Source organism: Balearica regulorum, chromosome 27 (genome assembly GCF_011004875.1).
Source record: "Balearica regulorum gibbericeps isolate bBalReg1 chromosome 27, bBalReg1.pri, whole genome shotgun sequence".
Lineage (NCBI taxonomy): Eukaryota > Metazoa > Chordata > Aves > Gruiformes > Gruidae > Balearica > Balearica regulorum.
Genome location: NC_046210.1, coordinates 3443317 through 3449324, shown reverse-complemented (window position 1 = coordinate 3449324; position 6008 = coordinate 3443317).

The following is a 6008-nucleotide window of genomic DNA, read 5'->3' as shown; positions in this document are numbered from 1 at the left end:
ACAATTCCCTGACTGTTTTGCTCCAGGAGACAAGCAAACAAGCAAACATTTCAAAGGAGCTGACACGTTCCCATGTGGCAGGGCTTTTTTTAATGTGCAATAACTTTGTTTTTGAAAATACCATCCCCTTTCCTTAATGTCTTTTTTTTTTTTTTTCCCCAAGCAACCTGACAGCGCTTAAAACCAAACTGAAACATTGAGATTTGGGTCACACAAAACATCAAGTTTCTTGAATCAGACAAAGATAATTTATTTCTTTTTTTTTTTCCCCCCCACTTCACTGCTCGTGCCAGGGAGCAGAAATGTCAACTCCCATCCAGCTCTGCCTGTGGAAAACGGGATGTCAGGGGCATCTCGGGGACCTGGGGATGCCAAAATCTGAGCTGCAGGATGCGCTGGGCTGTTTGCAGGGAGCTGGGTGCTGGTAGATAGGGGAGGGATGGATATATATTCCCTTTTGCAGCACGGAAAAAGAAAACACGTTTGATGTGGAAGTTGGCGCAGGGAAAATAAACATGTCACGTCTCTCGCAGGAGTCGTGTTGCAAAGCCAGGCTGCTCTTTACCATATTCTCTCCTCTAACAGCCAGGAAAATGACAGCTCTGAAATAGAGAGCCAGATGTGTTGAGCAGTTTGGCACCAAAAAAAGCATCTAGGCATGGAGGGTGGTGTTTGAGGGGCTCTCCAGCCAGCTTTGGGGTCCCTCGTGTGTAGGGTGAGCCAAAATCCTGGCTGCCCTGACCCCCGTGCTCCCAGCCGTCCTTCTTCAGCCGTGGGTTCAAAGTTTCAGCAGAGGCGCCCGGACCCCCTGGGCACCGGCACTGTGTTTCTTTAGGAAAGGAGCTGTAAAATACAGTGCAGATTGCTGCTCTTGGGGGTGGATTGATTTTCTTCTTCCCCAAGAAGGCGAGAAACGCTCGAGGCTTTTCAGTAAGGAGCGTGAACTCCTTTGCTAGGAAAGGTCAGGGTCTCCATCCAGCGGATGCCACATCTGCCCACCGGATCCCTGCACCCCGTCCGCAGGAGATGTCCGTCCCGCTCCTCGGCTCATCCAGCTGAGGAGGCATCGGCAAAAAGCAAAGAGCTTCGAAAGAGCCTGAGTTAAGAGTTGCCCCCTCGCTCCCGCGGGTGTTTCGGCCGTGCCGAGCCCTCCCCGAGCACCGTGGCCGTGCCGGTGGGGCGAGAGGCAGGGCAGCGCCGGGAGGTCCCCGCTGCAGCAGGGATGGGGAGCACCCCAGGTATAGCAGCTGTACCCCCCACCACCACCCCGACCGGGTCCTAGGCGCTGAGCTTGTGCTGGAGCTGCTGAATATTCACGCGTTCGGGATGAAGGCATTAGCCGCCTTCATCCAGGTGCCTCGTACCTCGAGCTGCTGAAAGCAAAGCTCTTCGAGGTGGAAGTGCTGATCCTGGGGCTGGGGACGCTGAGTCTGAGATGCAAAATCCTGGTGAGTTATCCTCCCAAAGCCTCGCTAAGTCTTTCTCTCCAAACACAAAGCCTTTCCTGGAAGGAGGGCAAGGGGACGAGACGCTATCTGCTTGTGAAGCGGTGGAAGGAGGCTGTGGGAAATCGTTCTGGAGGATGCGGCGGAACTAATGCAGCATGCTAAATCGCTGCCTTTCCCGCTGGCAGAGGCTACGTGACGTACACGAGGATTTCATTTGCATGACGTTGTTTTGGGAACGGTCCTTTTTGAGGAGCAGCACAAATGGAGCCGTGTGGGTCCGGGGGGCTCCAGCCCATCTTAGCTGGAGCCAAACCTCATCTCGGCTGGATTTGGAGGGACCCCAGACGCCGGAGGGATGTTTGGAGACCTTGTGCAGGCTCTCCCGGGGCTGCATTGCAAACCGCAGCACGGACAGTCCTGCTCCGAACCCCTGCAGCCCTCATCCATGCAAACCGTTGCAGCAGGGGTGAGTCCCGTGTGCTGGACACAGGCGTGCGGGCAGCAGAGATGCTCTGGTGGTTTTTGGCTAGTTGGAGCTTCAGCGTGACCGGAGGAACAGACACCAGCCTGCAAAACGCACCTGTGGGCACGGCCCCAAGAAGCCGTATGGACCCGGTGGCTTCCAGCTGAGCGTGGGGGCCAGCAGCTGCAGGACTTGCTGTAAAGCGCGTGGGACCAGGACTGCCTGCAAACAGGGGATTTTCTTTCTCTTTTTCCTCTGCTGACCCAGATACGTAAGCAAGATGCTGCAAGGAGGTGTCTGCCGTGGCTCCCCAAATCCTGGGGAATAGCCTAAGCCACGCATCCCACGTGTGGCTTATCCCTGGCTTAAATCCCTGCCCGATTCCGTTGTACCCCTTGCCCGTGGCCAGCCCCTCTCCGTGGCTGTCCCTTCACTCTGACCTGCTTACGGAAGGCAAAAAAAGAGAAGGGGTGAAGGGCAGTTCATTGCTCTAAGAGCAGTTTTCTGGTTTGGGGTTTGCTCCCCTGTGGTACGACGTGTTGGATTTTGCCCCGTCTCTCACAGCAAGGGCAGCTGCAGCGACACGGAAAGACTCTTCCAACACGAGACCTGATTAAAAATAGATGGGCTGGTACCTTTGCCCTCTGTAATTAATTCGATGTTCACCTTTAGGGTCTAATAAACACCCGGGCCAGCATCTGGGCAGGTGGCATCTTCCTCCTCCCTCTTCTTAATCCTCCATTAAATAAGTTCTCACCTTGGGGCACTCCTGACACCTCCAGGTTTCCCACGAGCAGATACTTTTGCCTCATTAACTTTCCTGAGCTGCTTCACTTCACAAGAAATACTTCCCCCCCTGCTCATTGTGCTGTGTTTAATTGTAAAGGCATAAGAACAACCTTTCGCCAGCCACGGGGCGATGAGCGGAGCTGCGGGCTGGGTCTGGGCATGTGCAGGGAGCTGGGATGCTCAAGTTTAGAAACCTCTTGATCCTCGAGCCCAGAAATTCACTTGATGCTGTTCCAGAAGGGAGAGAAAAAGAAAGAGGAGGCTGTAGGTCCCTTTTGTTAAATAGGAGCAATTTCAGCGAGGCACCTTACATCTCCTTAAATCACCCATCATCGTTATCTGGGATAATCTCACCGGGGGAGGAAGCCGGCAGGAGGTTTGCTGAGGTCTCTGGCAAGGAGAGGAAACCAGAACTGATTTATTTTATTAGCTTCAATATTGTAAGTGAAGCTCTGGAGACTCTCACGGGCCCTGGGGCCTCAGATGACCCCGTCAGATTTAAAGGGGTTTGGGGAGCGGGATGCCACGCAGCAGGAAAACCGGGACCCTCCGCTTCAGTCTGGGGGAGCGGCTGGAGAGATGTTTTGGGGGGGTGACACGGGGGGGCTCTGCCCTGCGAGCTGTGTCCCAGTGCTGCCGGGGCTGCGGACACCGGGGAACTTGGGCTCATCCAGCTGCAGACGCTGTCCCCAAGCGCTGTCCCAGGAGAAGAAGGGCTCAGGGGGTGCCCGAGACATCCCCAAAGCTCGCGGGGCTGGCTTGAAAACACAGAAGAGCCCTGCTTTACATATCCGTATAAAAATGTGATTTTTCTCATCAGCATGAGTGAGCTCTACCACCTCCCCTGTAAAAAAAAAAAAGGAAAGTTTCTCTCAGTGACCCCCCTGATCTCACCAGGCAATTAGGGAGGTGACGGCCGAGCCCGGGGCTTTGCCCCGAGTTGTCCCAGCTGCAGCATTTCCCCGTGGGGAACCGGGCTGGAGGATCGGCCGCATTTCTCTCAATTACCGCCCGAATGGCCCCGTTCCAGCAACAATTAGCAGCCTCCAAGGGACTCCTGTGTCCTGCCTTACACTTTTCTAATATAATTACCGCAGTAAATGAACAATGAATTAAATCAAGGAGAAAGGCAGGGGGGAGACACGAGCCGTGTGCTGCTGCCAGGGGTCACAGCTCTGTCTCTCTGGGGTAGGCAATCCTCCTGGCTTGCTCACGGCTTTTCTTTTTTTTTTTTGAATCTCCTCCTTTAGGAAAGGGATGTCAGCAGGGATGGCGAAGAAACTCCCAGCTCCAGCGTGAAAAGGTGCAGGTAAGCACCCAGGTAGGTCCCCGCAGCATCGCCCCGCCGCCGTGCAGCTGCGGCACGAACAACTCCGGAGCCCGCAGAGCTGCTCGAGGGGTGCAGCAGCCTCTGTGCACAGGGATGATTTCCAGATGTGCTTTAGGATCAGAAAGAAAAGCCGCAGCTGGAACAAGACCCCGGCACAGGGAGAGTCGCCCAGGCTGCCCGTCGCGGGGCAGAGAGCAGGGGCAGAGCTGGTGGCTCCGAGCCGGCGGTGGATGGAGGGAACAGCTCTGCTGTGAGACCTTATAGAAGTGGAAGGTGATTTTTTTATTTTAAAGCAGATTTCACTCGCTCAGAGCCGTGTGCTCCCACAGCAAAGCACCACCCCAGCCCCTGCGACACGCTGGTACCCAGCCAGCCAAAAAGAGGGGAGGGCTCCCTTCCCTTGGGCTGCTGGCTGCAGCTTTGCAAGAGCAAAGGGGCTTTGGAAGAGCAGCGTGGAGCCCCTTCCCCACCAAAGCTCACTAGCATCCTCGCTGATGTTTGCTTTCCCGCTTTGAAGAGGTGCGCTTTGTATTTCCTGAGGGTTCCTGCGCCCGGCGTGGAGCCTGGGGCATCGCAAGGCTCTGCTGTGGGGTTGTTGCTCTGCTTTTGCTGTCGAGAGGTGGGCAGAGCTGGAGGAAGGGGAATTTAATGCGTATTCTGAGCTGGGTGCTCGCTCTGCCTCGCTTGCTCATCAGGGCAGCAGCGGCAGGATAGGACCGTGCCTGTGCTCGGGCATCCCCTGCCTGGGGATGGGGCCGAAAGGGTCCGTCAGCGCTGGAAAAATCTCCTCCGTGGAAACTGGCCGCGGGGATGGAAGGTGTGGATGAGGCTGCTCGTGTCCTCTGTACTCTGGGACATGGTTGGAAACTCTGGACCGATGACAGCGGCCACTTCTGCTTGCTGGAAGCACAGACCAGTTCTGATGCGCGCCCAGGCTGCCAGCAAGCAAACCGCTGCTTCAGCTTGTGGAAGTGGAAGCGCCGGTCCGCATCAGGCTGGCAGGAGCTCTGGGTTTCCTTTTTCCTGGTGCGGGGAAGCTTGCTGACAAGCAGCTCCCAAACCAAGCCCGGGTTTGGGGTGATCTCATCCCCCTGCTCGGGTGCAGGAGCCGTCCAAGCCTCGGCTGGGCTCGTTCCGCTTTCCTGGCGTTCCCGTCCCCTCTCTGCTCGGGCGGCTAATAACTCGCCTCCAACCAAAAACTAACCCCTGATACTTTCTCCAACATATTCCAAGTACATTAATTACAGGAAAGAAAAATGCCGGTGCTTCCAGTTACTGCCTAGTAGTGAAAAATGACTGAGTGTAAAACATGTCTGCTAGATAATTAACTTCATAGATAATTTCTTCTTCATTTTGACTCAATTACTTCCTTGATATGAGAAAGTGCTGAAAACACTTTTTTTTTTTTTTTTATGTTGCATGAAACAATAATTGAAGAAAACTGCTAAAGCTTTCCCAGAGAGAGCCTCCCCTTCCTTTGGTAAAGGACTCGGGGAATAAATTGCATTTAATTCTCGCTCTGGAGTTCCAGGGTACAGCTCAGCATGCACTTACACTCCTGTGCGTTGCATCTTGGTAAGACGGGGGGGAGAAAAATAGCGCTCTGTGTTTCTTAGCAAGCCTGGCAGAGCCAGGGTTCAAACGTCATGGCTCTTGCCCGGAGGCAACGCTGCCCTGGCAAAGCAGAGTTTGCTCGGAATAGCAGCACAAGAAACACTCCGCTGTGAGATGCAGCGTTCGCGCTGGTTTGTTTGCAGCTTCAGGGGAGCAGGGTGAGCTTAAATAAAGAGTTTGCATCTGTGAGCGTCAGTGCCTTTCACCCAGGGCTGGCACCCAGCACCCGATGCATCGCCCTTTGCAACAACTCCTCCGACTCTCCCACCCCGCGCTCCTGCGAGAGCGGTGTCAGAGTCGCAGCAAATCGTCTAATTATAACAGATTAATCCATTAGGATTTCCTCCTCTGTTTACTGGATGGA